The following is a 17,975-nucleotide window of genomic DNA, read 5'->3' as shown; positions in this document are numbered from 1 at the left end:
CACACAAAAAGACCCCGAAGGGGGAGACTCTCTGCAGCAACACAAGTATTCATTGCATGTATCCGGCCCTGGGGCCGTAGTTTGAGGACTCCTGATTTAGTGCAATGTAAAAAATGCAAATAATTTTTCTGCGGGCCACCAAAATTGTCTCGGACCACCAAAATTTGCACTTGGTGACCTGTTGGTTTGGAGGGGGTGTAAAGCACTATGAATCAGTATGTAAGCTTAAGCACTATTGCTATCAATGTCACCCCCAAGGCTCTCCATGAATCCACATTCCCCCCCCCCCTGCCGAAACTTGGCACCAGCCCCCTTTTCCCATCTACCCCTCAGCTCTTTCTGATTCAGCAAAGGCTGGGCTAAGAAATGTCATCCCTCACGGGATAATTTTAGCCCCATCAGACAAGTATCTCTGTCAGGCTCAGACAGATGGTGAGATACCTGAAAGGAAAGGAGAGCAATGGAATGGACCAAGTCAGAGACTTGTCTGCGCTGAAAATAATTAGGAACCACTGATTTGATGGGCGAGAAGAGTGCCAAATCGCACGCTGTTTCTTGGACAGCACTGAGCACACAGACTGTGTCCACACCTTTCACACTTAAGCCCAAGGACTGCTCAAATTTAAGCATCTGGAAAAAAGCCAACTGCAGGTCCTAAGCCGATTCGGTATCCCGTTAAAAGGAAAATAGTGCACAAGGGCAACGTAAGATCTTCGAGATAAGTTCAACGACCGCTTATAATTCATTCTGGATGTTCAGGATAGTTGAAGCGAGGGTCTTTTAACAGGCTCCCTGTGATCAGGATTGGAATTCAGGGCTTCCAACCACCCGCTATTTCATTCCCATGATTCAGTCCAAATATAGAACATTAGTAGGACAGTAGGGCTTCAAAACACACATCAGAGCATCTTCTCTAATGGCAAAGCCAAAGAATATTAATATCTCTGTGAGGGTTCTGACTGAGGCTACCCAAGAGCATGAAGCAAACTTCTGGTCCGGACAAAAAACATTTTTTATTAAATTACTATGAATTCTGCTCATTCACATCCAGCAAAGTCTTTCAAGGGAGGATTTACAGTCACAGACCTTATCTGGCTTGGAAAGCTGCCAGGCTGATATCTGCAAAACTTGGCTAGGAGTCTCAGAGAGTCATGAACCAATTAAGCTAACTAATTGTCTCCTGCAAACTTCACTCCCCCTTCTTTTATTTCCTCTAGGAGGGGCCATTCATCGTCCACCTGTGGCCTTACTCCCAAGTCGACCCCTGTTCTTTAGCTGTTCCCTTCGTCTGGCAACTTTGCTCATGCACACTCTGGGAACAGGCTCCAGCTGTTTGTCTGCCTCAGTGATGTCTGACTCTGAAGGCAGCTAATAAGTGTCATACGACCCTGGCCCCCTCTCTGCCTCCGACACAGAGCCCTCATCAGAGCCTTCCCCAGACTCCAGGACTGGCTCATGTTCCTCCCCAACCTCCTCACTGTCCGTATCTGCTGCCAGCTCTGAATAAGAATGGAATGGAATGGAATAAGAATAGAATGAATGGAATAGAATAAGAATAGAATTAGAGTAGAATGGAATGGAATAGAATAAGAATAGAATGGAATGGAATAGAAATAGAATAGAATTAGAGTAGAATGGAATGGAATAGAAATAGAATAGAATTAGAGTAGAATGGAATGGAATAGAAATAGAATAGAATTAGAGTAGAATGGAATGGAATAGAAATAGAATAGAATTAGAGTAGAATGGAATGGAATAGAATAAGAATGGAATGGAATAGAATTATAGTAGAATGGAATGGAATAGAATAAGAATAGAATGGAATTGAATAGCAATAGAATAGAATTATAGTAGAATGGAATGGAATAGAATAGAAATAGAATAGAATTAGAGTAGAATGGAATGGAATAGAATAAGAATAGAATGGAATGGAATAGAAATAGACTAGAATTATAGTAGAATGGAATGGAATAGAATGGAATTGAATAGCAATAGAATAGAATTATAGTAGAATGGAATGGAATAGAATAGAAATAGAATAAGAACTGAAATAGAGTAGAATTATAGTGGAATGGAATGGAATGGAATAGAAATAGAATAGAATTAGAGTAGAATGGAATGGAATAGAATAAGAATGGAATGGAATAGAATTATAGTAGAATGGAATGGAATTGAATAGAAATAAAATAGAATTAGAGTAGAATGGAATGGAATAGAATAAGAATAGAATGGAATGGAATAGAAATAGAATAGAATTAGAGTAGAATGGAATGGAATAGAATAAGAATAGAATAAGAACTGAAATAGAGTAGAATTATAGTGGAATGGAGTGGAGTGAGGTGGAGTGGTGTAGAGTAGAGTAGAGTAGGAATAGGAATGGAATAGAATAGAATTCGTTATTGGCCAAGTGTGATTGCACGCAAGGAATTTGTCTTTGGTGTATATGCTCTCAGTGTACATTAAAAGAAAAGATACATCATAAGGTATAACACTTAATCATACTAGGAAACAATCGATATAAATCGTAAGGATACAAGCAACAAAGTTACAGTCCTGCAGTCATAAGTGGGAGGAGATGGGTGATAGGAAGGATAAGAAGACTAATAGTAATAGTAATGCAGACTTAGTGAATGGTTTGACAGTGGCGAGGGAACCATTTGTTTGGCAGAGTGATGGCGTTCGGGGGAAAAAACTGTCCTTGTGTCTAGTTGTTCTGGTGTGCAGTGCTCTACAGCTTCATTTTGAAGGTAGGAGTTGAAACAATTTATGTCCAGGATGTGAGGGGTCAGTAAATATTTTCACGGCCCTCTTTTTGACTGGTGCAGTGTACAGGTGCTCAATGGAAGGCAGGTTGGTAGCCATTGCTTTTTCTGCAGTTCTGATTATCCCCTGAAGTCTGTGTCTGTCTTGTTGGGTCAAAACAGACAGTTATGGAGGCGCAGAGAACAAGGTAGATACACCTCAACACCAAAGAATTGGGGTGTAAGTAAAATTGTTTCCTCTCTCCCAAAACGGAGGGCTCCCGATACCTTTTTTCTCCCCCTTCCCCACCCCCTGTCCTCCATGCAGCTTTGCTTATGTCTGAACACACGTTTCAGGCATTCCCAGAAACCTATTAATGGAGTAGTGGCCTCACCACCAAACCATTTGCTAAGATCAGCTGTGACAAGTTGCTTGATGGACAACAAGTGGACTGATTAACCTTTGAGCGGTGTAACTCGGGTTTAAACAGAGCAGGAGTGGGAGGGGGGTTTTCTTTTCATTGCAACGCGTCGGTGCAGAGCTGGCAACCTGATCTTAAACATTAACAGAACACCGAAATTGCAATGGCAACCCGAACTGAGAAAACCCTGGCTGCTTCTATCTGACCTCCATGCTTTTTCTTCCCAAGGCCTTCAAGTCCTTTCTGTTTCAATGTGACCCCGTGCCACATTTGGCAAAGCCTCCCATAGCTGAAAGATCTCCAAGAACCTATTGAGGATCTGGATGTAATCAGTAGGCATGTCTCTACTGGAGAGCCAGAATAACAAAGTTGGAGGTGACCTTGGAGATCTTCTAGTCCAACCCCTTGCTCAAGCATGAGACCGTATATCACTTCAGACAACTGGTTGTCGAGTCTCTTCTTAAAAACCTCCTGTGTTGGAGAACCCACAACATCTGGAGTCAAGTCATTCCACTGATTGATTGTTCTAACTGTCAGGAAATTTCTTTTTAGTTCTAGTTTGGATCTCTCCTTGATGAATTTCCACCCATTATTTTTTGTCCTACCCTCAAGTGCTTTGGAGAATAGTTTGACTCCCTCTTCTTTCTGGCAGCCATTCAAATATTGGAACACTGCTATCATGTCTCCCCTAGTCCTTCTTCTCATTAAACTAGACACACCCAATTCCTGCAACTTTTCTTGATGTGTTTCAGCCTCCAGCCCCCTAATCATCTTCATTGATCTTCTCTGCACTCTTTCTAGAGTCTCAGTATCTGTTTTATATCGTGGCGACCAAAGCTGGAAGCAGAATTCCAACTATGTCCTTACTAAGACATTATAAAGTGGTACTAAGACTTCACGTGATCTTGATTCTATCCCTCTGTTAATGGAGCCTAGAACTGGGTTGGCTTTCTTGCAAACTGCAACACTAGTGGTAAGGATAAAGAACTGCAGAGGAGGATTCAGGTGTATAGACAATCTCAATGATCCAAACGTGCTTTTTTTCAAAATGTGCTTTCTTGTTGTTGTTTTCTTTTGAAAACATCTTGCTTCTCACCCCAGAAGCTTCTTCAGTTCTAGTTGAACTAAGAAGCTTCTTGGATGGGAAGTGAGATGTTTTCAAAGGGAAAAAAAATCAAGAAAGCCCAGTTTCCCATTGCAAAAAAAAAAAAAAAAGCACCTTTGGTGCAGCTGGATTCCTACAACAAGGGAAACGCAGGGTAGAGTAGGCTAAAATGGAGTTGACTTAAATTGCCCTTTCACCATATATGATGGGAACCCAGCCATCACCTTTGCATTCTGGGCAAACCCACACTTGTCTTAGCCTGGGAGTTGGCAACCTTAAACACTCAAAAGAGCCACAAAGGTCCAAACCGGAAGACCCACTCCCCTGGTTCAATTCTGGAGCCAACCAGAAGTCTGGTTCCCCCACCATAGAATCTCTTCCTAGCGTGGAGTTCTTTTTCTTCTACCTATCCTAACCGAAAGCCCTATCAATTGTGGAGCCGACTGGAAAACCCGCCCCTTGCCATAGAGTCTCCTCCTGGAGCAACATGCTTCCCACCCACCCCCGCCCCCCAAACTGGAAACTCCTCTCAAAATTGTGGGAATGACAGGGAGCCGCAGCAGAGGGATGAAAGAGCCACATGCGGCTCCAGAGCCGCAGGTTGCCTGCCTTAGCTGATCACATGGGTGGTTTGGGCACTGCAGAGTTTAAAAAAGCAGCTTTCTTTCCTTAATATGGGTTTAGTGAACTGTGTGAATTCAGTCACAGCAGAAAACTGGTCCAGTCACATTATCACACTAATCTCCCTTCCAAAGCCATTCTGAGAAGTACCTCCTTAGAGAAACAGATGTAGCAATGTCTCTGAATCTCCCCTGGGGGGGGGGGGGAAGCTAATGAAGTGATAAACAAAGATGGGTGATCAACAAAGAAGAGCTTGAATTAGTTACCTGGTGTTCCTATTTTCTGCTCTCCTCCAAAATATTTGCATCCCAATTCGCAGGTGCTCCATTTTGTTTCCTCTTTTTATGTCAATCACTCTCTGGCTAATTTCCATTTTCCTTGGCTTCAGAATGGAATCCTTTCTTCCTTCGTCTTCTTTTCTTCGAAGCTGTTATGGTTGCTGGTCCTCTCCATCCTCATGAACCATCTTTTCGAAAAGGCTGACACAACCATCCATTCAAAATTCTTCTCATTTTCAGTTTCAAAAAACCCCCAAATATATCCTAGGAATACTATCCAAAAGATAGCCTCGCGAGTTTGCTCTTCTTAGATGTCTGGGGGAAGAGAGAAGAGAGAATAGCTAACAAACACAAATCACAGCTTCGAACATAAGGTCAGTTTATTTTAAGAAATCATCACCCTCACTTAATGGGAAATTAGCAGTCTTCGTTTTTAAAAGGCGTTCTTTTACAGCAGGGGTGTCCAACCTTGGCAACTTTAAGACCTGTGGACAACTCCCAGCATTGCTCAGCCAGCTATGAATTCTGGGAATTGAAGTCCACAAGTCTTACTGGCTGAAGGATTCTGGGTGCTAAAGTCCACAAGTTTTACTGGCTGAAGGATTCTGGGAGTTGAAGTCCACAAGTCTCACTGGCTGAGGGATTCTGGGTGCTAAAGTCCACAAGTTTTACTGGCTGAAGGATTCTGGGAGTTGAAGTCCACAAGTCTCACTGGCTGAAGGATTCTGGGAGTTGAAGTCCACAAGTCTTACTGGCTGAGGGATTATGGGTGTTGAAGTCCACAAGTCTCACTGGCTGGGGGATTCTGGGAAATAAAAGTCTACAAGTCTTACTGGCTGAGGGATTCTGGGAATTGAAGACCACAAGTCTCACTGGCTGAGGGATTCTGGGTGCTAAAGTCCACAAGTCTCACTGGCTGGGGGATTCTGGGAGTTGAAGTCCACAAGTCTCACTGGCTGAAGGATTCTGGGTGCTAAAGTCCACAAGTCTCACTGGCTGAGGGATTATGGGTGTTGAAGTCCACAAGTCTCACTGGCTGGGGGATTCTGGGAAATAAAAGTCTACAAGTCTTACTGGCTGAGGGATTCTGGGAATTGAAGACCACAAGTCTTACTGGCTGAGGGATTCTGGGTGCTAAAGTCCACAAGTTTTACTGGCTGAAGGATTCTGGGAGATAAAAGTCTTACTGACTGGGCAATTCTGAGAGTTGAAGTCCACAAGTCTTAAAAGTTGCCAAAGTTGGACACCCGTTTTATAGAAAAGGTGAGAAATAAAACCCAATTAGAAACTCAACAGGGCCTCACTTAACCAAGTTAATAACAATCTTCTACACCTTCACTGTAAGGAAATTCATTTTATATCTTTCTATTGGTAGCTAAGTTTATGTGTTCTGTTTCCAGCCAGCTCCTGAGAAGGAAAGTGAATGGGGGAAGCTGGGTCTGCTTAACAACATGATTCACTGAACAACTGCAATTATTTGCTTAACAACCATGGCAAAAAAAGGTCGGGTGCGATTCAAGTTTGGTAGCACCTTCTCAAGCTACACAATTTTATAAAGAGGAACAAGCCTTTGGGAGCTACAGCTCACTTCATTGAATGAATAAAAGTGGTTAGATTGATAGCAATAGTAATAGACTTATATACCGCTTCTTAGTGCTGTACAGCCCTATTTGTAAATCACTCAGACACGGCTGTACAGCCCTGTCTGAGTGGTTTACAAATGCCAGCATTTTGCCCCCAACAATCTGGGTCCTCATTTTTCCCACCTCGGAAGGATGGAAGGCTGAGTCAACCTTGAGCTGGTCAGGATCAAACTGCTGAAAATGAGCAGAGTTTGCTTGTAATACTGCATTCTCACCACTGCACCACCAGGACTCCTAGTATTGTAAGAATGCATTTAAATTTAAAGGTTTCAATATATATCCACCCTAAACCAGTGTTTCTCAACCTTGGGAAATTAAAAGTTGAGTGGACCTCAATTCCCAGCATACTGGTTGTGGAATTCTGGGAATGGTCTTTTAACAGATTAATAGAGTTGGAAGGGACCTTGTAGGTCATCTAGTCCACCACCCCTTGCCTAAGCAGGAGACCCTACACCATTTCTGACCAATGGCAGTGCAATCTCTTCTTGAAAGCCTCCAGTGAAGAAGCTCCCACAACTTCCGAAGGCAATTTTTCTGTTCCATGGGTTCTCACTGTCCAAAAGCTTATGCAGTATAAAAGTAATGACAGTAGTTGGAAAAGGGGCTATCTAAGGCTACTTTGATTGCAGTTATCACTGAGATGGAGAAAAACAAAAGCAAAGAAGACAACTGGGAAGGGTGTGTGTGTGTGTGTGTGTGTGTGTTGTTTGCAATCACGTGTTGGGGAATTTGCACTTTATCCTGAGAATAACTTTTTAATTCAAGGACTGTTTACATAACACAGTGAGGTTTGGGTGTAGAAGGCGAAGCAGGTAAATCAGTTGATCCTTGGTCTCCACGCCTGAGTGCAGTCAGTTATTACTCTCGCTATCACTTCAATGCACCCAATGCACCCAGAGCGGGGTGATTATGATTAAAGATTAAATGACGTTTAAACGAAGCTTTCATTGGAAGCAGAGAAAAAGCTTGCCAGCTAAAACATGACACCTTTGGTGGCAAAGTCACATATCGTATTTTTTGGAGTACAAGACGCACCATTTTCCCTCAAAAAGAAGGGTGAAAATCTGGGTGCGTCTTATACACTGAATACAGCACTTTTGGCCTCCTGAACCCCCCCCCCTTGGCAAAAATGGCCGTGCATAGCCTTTAGGAGTCTTCCAGGGTGCTCCTGGTGGCTGGGAAGGGCAAAAATGAGTGAAAAAACAGACTCTTTTTTGCTCATTTCCCTCCCCCCCCCCCAGGAGCACCCTATAAGCCTCCTAAAGGCTATGCATGACCCTTTTTTTGACAAAAAAACAGGCCCATTTTTGCAAAAAAAACCGGCTGTTTTTTGCTCGTTTTTGCCCCCCCCCCTCCCGGAACACTGTACAAGCCTCCTAAAGGCTATGTATGCCCCTTTTTTAACATAAAACTTTTATTTTAATTTGCCTCTTCAAAATCTTGGTGCGTCTTATACTCCCGTGCATCTTATACTCTGAAAAATATGGTATCTATGAAGAGGGAATCCTACAGCGAGAATACATTTATGATGAGGGAAAAAAAGAAACTGTTCTCTCTTGTTTGCATACAGGCAGTCCTCGACTTAACACAGTTCATTTTGTGATCGTTCCAAGTTAGGACATCATAGGGGGAAAAAAGTGTCATGATCAGTTTTTACACTTATGACCACTGCAGCATCCCCATGGTCATGTGACATTTGGCTGATTGAGCACTGATTCACATTTATGATAGTTGCAGTGTCCCGGGGTCATGGGATCCCCCTTTTGCAACCTTCTGACAAGTAAAGTCAGTGAAAAAACCAGATTCACTTAACAATTATGCTATTAACTTAACTGCAGTAATCCACTTAACAACCGTGGCAAGAATCATCGTAAAATGGGAGAAAACTCACTTTACAAGTTTCTCATTTAGCAACATACATTTTGGGCTCAGTTCTGGTTGTTAAGTTGAGGACTTTCTTTAGTTCCAGTTGCAGAGACTACAGCTTGTAGAAACTTCTACCTTTTAATAGAACTGGTTAATTGGAAAGGATGCTTTCTTGTTTATATGCTATTTTTCCAATGACGCACTAGTGTTTGCAATGCATGAACATTTCTGTCCATTACATTCTGCTTAAAAATTAGCTACTTGATTCACATTTAACAAATGTACTTCAAAAGACTTTATTCCATTAGCCTTCTGACCATTTATCATTCAGGTCTAATAGAAACCTTTGATTTTTATTTTATTTTTAAAAAAGGAGAGTTAGCCCAAGTTAGAAAAAGAGAAACGTTCAGGAGAATATATAAAACTAGGTAATGGTTTAATGCACTGGGTGATTTAAGGTAAATAAAACAGGGAGTCTTCGACTTACGACCAATCACTTAGTGACCCACTGGAGTTACAAAAGACCCATCAGAAGCTACTTATGACCGAAATTCAAAGTTATGACGCCCTGCAGTCATGGGTGCATTTTGAGCTCTGGGCATCCTGCATTACACCACCCCGATTTCCAACATTTCTTTTCTGGTTTCTGACATTTAATTCCTATTTCTGGAAGAAAAAAGCCACCTACTGGGTAAAATTGATTCACTTAACAACTGCAGCATTCAGTTAATGCAAAAAAAAAAAAAGGCGTAAGATAAGGAGTCTGGTTATATGGTGGCCTGTTTCATCACTGCAAAGAGTTGCCATTGTGATTCTATTATTATGGTCGTATGTTGAGGATTACATATATAAATCAGAATAGAGCTGGAAGAAACCTTGGAGGTCTTCCAGTTCAGCCCCTTACTCAAGCAGGAGATGCTATCCATTTCAAAAAAGCAACTGTCCATTCTCTTCTTAAAATCCTGCAGCGATGAAGCGCCCACAACATCCGAATGAATGACCACATGTATAGTGGAAGAAGCAGAAGGAAAAGCACCAAATGTCTTACAGCAAAACACAAAATTTATGACAATATAAGCTAGCCGTAGACCCAGGCATCTGAGTAATGGTTAATTATTTGGAATTGAAGGATACAATGAATAATGTATTTGTTTTTTCCTCTGGCAAATTCTCCCTTCGGAGCTATCTCTGTGCAAATAAGACCAGCCAAGACTTCAATTACACTTTGCTGATTTTGCTAAGAACAGCAGTGCAAGGCCTGAGTTAAATGAACGGAGAAGGCATTTGGGGGGGAGGGGAGGGGGGCAGCACATCCAAATCCAAGTTATGCCAAGTGAATACAGCATTTTTTGGAGTAAGACACACCTTTTCCACCTCAAAAGAGAGGGTGAAAATCTGGGTGCGTCTTATACACTGAATACAGCATTTTTGGCCTGCTGAAACCTGCTGCTTTGCAAAAATGGCCGTGCATAGCCTTTAGAAGGCTTCCAGAGTGCTCCTGGGGGCTGGGAAGGGCAAAAATGAGCGAAAAACAGGCTGGTTTTTTACTCATTTTTGCCCCCCCCAGGAGCACTCTATAAGCCCCCTAAAGGCTATCCATGCCCCCCCCCTTTTTTTTTTTTACAAAAACAGCCTGTTTTCACGTTTTTGGGTGGTTTGCAGAGTGCAAAAGCTTTTTTAATTTTTTTTTGCTTCTGGTGCATCTTATACTCTGAAAAATATGGTACATACCGAATACAAGGAACATGTGTGTGTGCGCGTGTGTAAGAATGTGGGGGTGGGAAGAATCAGAGGCACCTTAGGTAGCGCTAAGCAACCCTGGACTTTGAATTTATTGGCTTGCTTCCAAGCAGAATAAAGGTTAGAAGGGGCCAAATTGGAAAGGTGATCTGAGGACACGAAAACTCAGCAGAACAGGCCCAAAGGTGCTTTTTTCAGGTGGCAACTGGATTTTCTTGGGGGTTTTTCTTTCTTTCTTTCTTTTTTTTGAAGAACTTTCGCTTCTCGTATCCAAGAAGCTTCTTCCGCTCTGACAGGATAGTGGGAATAAGGGATGGATTTCCAGGGGGGTGAGGGGAATTGCAGACTATAGGAACCAGGAGCACCAGTCAGGTGATCCTGAGGACAGAGATAAACCTCCAAGTGCTTCAATAACCCTCTAAAAGGACACAAATGACCAGCTGTCTGCAAGGAATATAAATCCTTCCATTCCCCCATTATCCTGTCAGTGCTGAAGAAGCTTCTTGGATGAATTGAACTGAATTGAATTTATTGCATTTATATGCTGCCCTTTTCCCCCCGAAGGGGACTCAGGGCGGCTCACAATCCAAGTCAGGGAATGGGGTACAAATAAGGGATAAAAAAGACGAACAGAACAATACACAATTTAAAAACACACAACAACCATACCATTGGAGGGGAGGGCAAAAGCTCTTTAGCCCCAGGCCTGTTGGAACAGCCAGGTTTTAAAGGCTTTGCGGAAGGCCTGGAGGGTGGTGAGGGTTCGAATCTTCACGGGGAGCTCGTTCCAGAGGGTTGGACAGCCACAAAGAAGGCTTTCCTCTGGGTACTCGCCAGTCGGCATTGGCCGGCGGATGGAATTCGGAGGAGGCCTAATCTGTGGGATCTAATCGGTCAATTGAAGGTAATTGGCAGCAGGCGGTCTCTCAAGTACCGAGAAGCAAAACGTCTTCAAAAGACAAAAAAAAACAAGGAAGTCCAGTTGATGTGGCCTTCTAAAGAGCAGTCAGGTTTGATCTCCTCTAGGACTGACCAACTTTTTTTGAATATATTTTTATTATTTTTACATTTAAAACTGCAGTACCGCGAAGTCGAAGTGACCATACATTATATACAGCTAATCTCAACCATTAACTATTAGCCTACTTAATACATTGTCTATCCTTCTGTCCAATCACAATATATACAGTTTGTTCCAATCTAGTCACTTATACCAGTCATAAAATCTGTTCCAGACTTCAAAATATTCTGATTCCCCCTTATTTTTAAGTTCAAGAGTGAGCCTATCTGCTTCCGCACAGGCCAACACCTTTCTGATTATATCTAGCTCTGATGGTGTATTTTCTTTTTTCCAATATTGTGCATAAATTATGCACGCCGCAGTTAGTACAAGTATAATTAGATAAAGTGTATCTTTCTTAAACCTCTCTGGTATTATACCTAGGAGAAATATTTCTGGTTTAAACAAGATTTGGTCTCCCACCATTTGTTCTAACCATGATTGAATCATTTTCCAATATTTTTTTTGCCTCATTGCACGTCCACCACATATGATAAAAAGTGTCTGGTGTTTTTTTTACACTTCCAACAATTTGGGGCCAGATTTTTAAACATTTTGGAGAGCCGTGCTGGGGGGAGATGCCATCTGTAGAACATCTTATAAAGATTTTCTTTATACACCGTAGCCATTGTTAGTTTCTGATTAAGTATCCAAAGTTTTTCCCACTTAGCCAATTCCACATTACGACCGAAATTTTTCACCCAGGCGACCATAGTTTCTTTGACATGTTCCTCCTCTAGCTTATGCTCCAACAAAAATCTATACAACACTTTGATCAGCCTGTTTTCTGTCTGTATCATAAGTTTATCTAATGTTATGTAATTTTTGGCTATATCTTCCTTCTTCCTATCCTGTGCAAACCTTGATTGTATCTGTTAAGTAGGACCACCATTCTACTTGTACCCCTTCTAATCTAGTTTTGATCTCCCCCTGTCTGTTCAATAACTCTTTATATGTAACTATATTTTCCATATTAATTAAATTTGGGTGTATGAATGCTTCCATCGTAGATAGCCAAATGGTGTTTTGGTATAGTGGTCATGTTTAATTTTGTTCCATATTAATAACAGGGACTGTCTGATGTAGGGTCTATTAAAATATTTGTGTGCAGATTCTTTTTCATACCAAAGGAAGGCATGCCATCCTACTTGGAGGTCATGACCTTCCAATTTGAGTAATCTTTTATTTCTCAACGTTATCCATTCTTTTAACTATGTTAGAGTGGCCGCAGTATAATAAAGTTCCAAATCTGGTACGCCAAAAACTCCTTTTTCCTTAATGTCTTGCATAGCCTTCAGTTTTATTCTTGGTTTTCTTCCCTGCCAAATAAATTTTGAAACCAATTGATTCAAATCCTTAAAAAAAAAACCTTTTTCTAATTTAATGGGAATATTCTGAAGTAGGATAATACATTCATTTTTATGACTGCGATCCTACTCATCAGGGACAATTGTAGGTTTTTCCATCTTTCTAAGTCTTTCTTAGTTTTATTGATCAAATGAGTATAGTTATCTTCTTTGATGGAAACACACCTCGCAGATAAATGTATACCTAGATATTTGACTTTTTTGACAGTTTGGATACACAATTTCTTCGTTAACTCCTCTTCCGATTTTGGTGTCATATTTTTAACCAGCATTTTAGTCTTTGTCATATTTATCTTTAAACCCGCTACTTTCCCATACTCTGTCAATTAGGACTGACCAATTTGATCGCCTTGCAGTCCCAGGGACTCGCAGGAGTCTTCTCCAGCACCATAGTTCAAAGGTCTTAACAATAGGAGCATACAGTTTATCAAACTATCCTAGTGGATTTTCTTTTCTGGAGTTGTTAAAGGAGGCTGACAGACATCAGGGTTGTTATAGTAATGGATTTCGGTGCAGGGATGGGGGGGGTGTCAGGTTGGATGATCTTTAAGGTTACTTTCAGCTCTTGCATCTGATTCACAACTAAGCATTTGGCCCAAGGGACTCGCAGGAGTCTTCTCCAGCACCATAGTTCAAAGGCCTCCATTCTTTGGTGCTCAGCCTTCCTTAGGGTCCAACTTTCACAGCCATCCATTGCAACTGGGAAAACCTTGACTATACACACTTTTGTTGGCAGGGTGATGTCCCTGCTTTTTAGTATGCTGCCTAGCTTTTTTATTGCGTTCCTCGCCAGGAGCAAGTGAGGAAAGCAATGGAATGACTGCAGTCCCCATCTGCGGTGATCTTGGAGCCCAGGAAAGTAAAAATCTGTCACTACCTCCATTTCTTCCCCATCTATTTGCCAGGAATTGAGAGGGCCAGATGCCATGATCTTAGTGTTCTTAGCTGAAAACAATAGCGAAGCCAATATTTTGAAAGAAGGATGCTAACAAAAAAAGAGGATTCAGGAGGGAAAAAAATAAACCCACTAAAAGCTCTGAGCCTCATCATTCTGAAATGGCTTTGCTAGCATTTGCCTCCCCCAAGCCCTGAGGCACACCCATGCACCTGTCTCATTTAACAACCTGAATGACTTGTGACTAAAACTCAGGGCTCAATCGCGATGGTAAGTCAAGGACTAGTATATCTGGCCTCCCCTGTATTATCAGCTTTGACAGCTGCTAGCAATATTTTATGGCTCTCTCTAATGACATTGTTCTGTAGTAGGTTTTAGTACTGGGTTTTAGTACTACCTCTTACTCTATAAAATGGAATGGCTCTGGATTGAAGATTACACATCCCTAGTTCATTCCAGCCGTAGCTGCATACAACTTCAGCGACGGAGAACTTGTACACTGTCCCCCCTCCCTAAAATAAGACCTCCCCGGATAATAAGCCCAATTGGAATTTTGAGCGCATGCACTAAAATAAGCCCTCCCCTGAAAATAAGCCCTCCTCAACAATATTGCGACACAGCAGCAGCCATGAAGTGACCACGCTCACCACCTCCTGCATCTCAAAAATAATAAGACCACCCAGAAAATAAGGTCAAGCGCTTATTTCGGGGGGGTCAAAAGAAAATAAGACGCTGTCTTGTTTTTGGGAAAACACGGTATATTGATTAAAATGTCCAGACGATGGTTAGAGAATTAGATTCAAACCAATGCTGATTTCATCTGAGAAACCTTTGTCATGTTTGCTTCTGAGCATCCTGGCATCCAAGTTTTTCAGGCTTGTGCGCTTCCGCATCATGGACTTTTAACAACAATTCCTCGGCCATTATGGCTATTGCTGAAAGCCTCAAAGTTCACCTATCTGAAAGCTAACCAGGTGGGAAAGGTGGGATTTTCAGTTTAGTTTTGCCCATAGCTACAATGAAAGGGGATTAGGTAGCTAGCATTCCTTTAAAAAAAAAAGATTTTTATTAACAAACATGTAAAATACACACACACAAAAATTAGACGTACACCACATTTATACAATACAATACGAACTTCCTGTTCTTTATAATAGCAATCCTCAATCGATACCGCTCACCTTATATTATTTCCCCTTCTATTGTATTTCATTTGGATTTCACCATTCTTAACCCTCTTATTTTACTCATAAATATTATTTTTTGAGTTTTGTTATATTCCTCCATTGATTTTTGTTTCTTTCCTCCATCCACCTATACCTTTTATCCCATAAGTTCACCTATCTGAAAGCTAACCAGGTAGGAAAGGCTGATTTTCAGTTTAGTTTTGCCCATAGCTGAAGAGCTACAATGAAAGGGGATTAGATAGCTAGCATTCCTATGGGATTCCCAGCACTGTTCTAACATATAGGTGGTGCAGTGGTTGGCATGGAGTACTGCTGGCTTTTCTCTGCTGACTGCCGGCTGTTCAACAGTTTGCTACTCACCGGCTCAAGGTTAACTCAGCCTTCCATCCTGCCTTGTCTGAAACGGTATAAGTTTCCCACCTAAGCAGGGGGTTGGACTAGAAGACTTCCAAGGTCCCTTCCAGATTCTATTCCCGTGATGGCGAACCCATGGCAAGAGTGCCCAAAGTAGCACACGAAGCCATGTCGCCCGGCATGCATGGCCTTGCCTGTTTGTCCTCTGGGTTTCTGGTGCGCATATGTGTGACGATCAGCTGTCCTTCGTGCATGCAGCAGTGCTGAAAATGGGTGTGCATGCGCACCGGCCAGCTGATTGTTGGGTGCGCATGCGCGCCAGAACCCGGAAGTTTGGCTTTTCCGGAGCACAATCCCTTCATGTGCACCGCAGTGCCAAAAACTGGCCTGTGCATGTGTGCCAGCCGGTTGATTGACGGGCACGAATGAATGCTAGAATCTAGAAGTTCAGCTTTTCCGGAGCACGATCTCGACAAACGTGGGTGACATTTCCACGTAACCTTTGTGACACTTGGTGTTGAAAAGGTCCGCCATCACTGTTCTGTTCTGTTCCGTTCTGTCCCATCCCATCCCATCTCCCCATTGTTCTATTCCCATTCCCATTCTCAATTCCATTCTATTATTTTCCTCAATATCTGTATTTCTAAGGCTGGACATTGGTTCATGGGGGGGGGGGGGGGGAAATGCAGATGCTACTTTCCTAAATCCTTCCATTCTTGTAACTTCAAGAATGATGAGATCTAAGCCAACGTTTGCTTTTCCAATAAGAAGATTGCTGACCATTAACTGCCAAAAACCCTCAGGACCAACCCTGCCCCAAACTGCCAATCCCTTGTCACAGGCTTCCCTGACACCACCTTTGCCAAAACACAACAAGCTGGAGGCCAGACTGCCTACATCAAAACCAAGCGCCAAAGAGGCGGGCCAGCCTCAACCAAAGACTTTTCCCAGCAATCAATCTTGGAAGTCCTGGAATGCCGATTCTCCAAGAAGACGGCGGCGGTGTTTCTTGCCAACAATAAAAGGTATACGGCCGTGACTTTAATTAGCATTCCAGAGCTGCAGGGCGCCAGCCGGCAGGAAAATCCTGGAAGAGCATGAGAGTACTTATAATTTTCCTGTGAATCAGTGCACCTGTAACTACATGACAAGCAGTCATCGGAAAGGAATTCGGTGGGAGGGGGGGATTAGGATTTGCTGTATACTCCACGGTTCTCCTACGTAGGATCAAAGAGTCAAAAGAAGTGTGTGGTTTGCACACCCTGGAGAAGGTGTGTCTCAATCACTTCCATATCTCCGTTTTCCCAGTCAAGATCCACTCCCATTTTCCTTGGTTTGCAAAGCACATCTGAGCAGGCAAAACCTGAAGGACACAAACGTCTCCAGAAGAATCTTACAATAGTTTGCTGCTACATAGCGGGTGACGGAGTTCATTTGGAAGAATGTCTCCAACAGAGGTGTTAAACTCAAGGCCCATGGGACAGATCTGGTCTGTGGGGTGCTTAGATCTGGCCTGCGGGCCCGCCCTGAAAACAACGAAGAACAGGCTCGCGGTGCATCTGTCCATAAAAACGGACCTCGGGAGGGCCACGCGCTGCTTGCCCGGGCTCCGTTTTCGGCTGCGGGAGCCTCCTACAGCCCTCTGCCAACCAAAATGGAGCTTGGGGAGGCTGTACATGACCCATCCGGGCTCCATTTTCAGCCATGACAGCCTCCTGCAGCCCTCTGCCAGTGAAAACGGAGACCGAGCGAGTCACGTGTGGCCTCCCTGAGCTCCATCTTTACTGGCAGAGGACTTCAGGAGGCTGTTACGGCCAAAAATGGAGCCTTGATGAGTGACATCAAGCTGGCCACGCCCTCCTCACTCTCAAACAGATGCCTCCTGAGGTGAAACCCAACCCTGTTGCGGCCCTCAATGAAATTGAGTTTGACACCGCTGGTCTAGAAGCAAATTAGAGGCTCTGAGATCTTAGCAAAGCCATTCTTCCGCTAAAGATTGATAGCACGGAGTTATTTTAAGTGGTGTGAATGCTGGGAAAGTGCCTTGACAGTCATAGAAACATTCACACAATTGTGGAGAAACAGGTCAGAAGATTCCAGTCTGTTTCTTAAGTCACTGCATGATAGAATCAGATTTCTCCACTATCCATTATGACCCATCTTGGCTTTTCCAGTAGCCCAACTGGGCTTGCCACTTCTTTAAAAAAAAAAGTTACAAATTCAAAATACAAAATCATGTATAGAAAGCATGCAATATTAGGTAGCCCTCGATTTATGACCATTTTGATTGTAAAGCAGTGATTGTCGTAAAGTAGATTAACATGTTACCAGACTGAATTTTGCGAGTGATTGTCAAGGAAATGCAGGGATCATTAAACAAACCCCTCATTCACCATAAAGTGCTTTTTGCTGGAAGTAGAATATCAGTTTCTGGCAAAAATGTTGTGAATTGTGGTCACATGGGCCCTGGGAAAGGGCCGTAAATGTGAGCCGCTTGCGAAGTGCCCAAAATGTGATCATGTGACCGTGTGGGTGGAGCAAACTTCAGAACTGTAATAGGACAAATCATTGTGGCCAACTGGTCATGTCCAATTCACCGCAGATAGCTCACCATGTGCTGTGGGACAATTGAACAATTCAATTTAATTATTTAAAATAAACTTTAAAAAATATCTTAATTTTTGTCATTCACATTT

At 42.6% G+C, this 17,975-nt stretch overlaps 1 long non-coding RNA gene across 1 annotated transcript in view; it reads right to left on the bottom strand.

Annotated features, from left to right (window-relative positions):
- Window positions 1-17,975, bottom strand: part of LOC116512742 — a 154,463-nt gene that overhangs the window by 33,116 nt on the left and 103,372 nt on the right. Inside the window, exon 3 of the long non-coding RNA XR_004255915.1 lies at window positions 5,156-5,482. This is a non-coding gene — a long non-coding RNA (uncharacterized LOC116512742). The remainder of the gene's footprint in view (window positions 1-5,155; window positions 5,483-17,975) is intronic.

The sequence above is a fragment of the Thamnophis elegans genome, chromosome 8 (genome assembly GCF_009769535.1).
Source record: "Thamnophis elegans isolate rThaEle1 chromosome 8, rThaEle1.pri, whole genome shotgun sequence".
Classification (NCBI taxonomy): Eukaryota; Metazoa; Chordata; class Lepidosauria; order Squamata; family Colubridae; genus Thamnophis; species Thamnophis elegans.
This window is presented reverse-complemented; position numbering and strand designations above follow the sequence as displayed.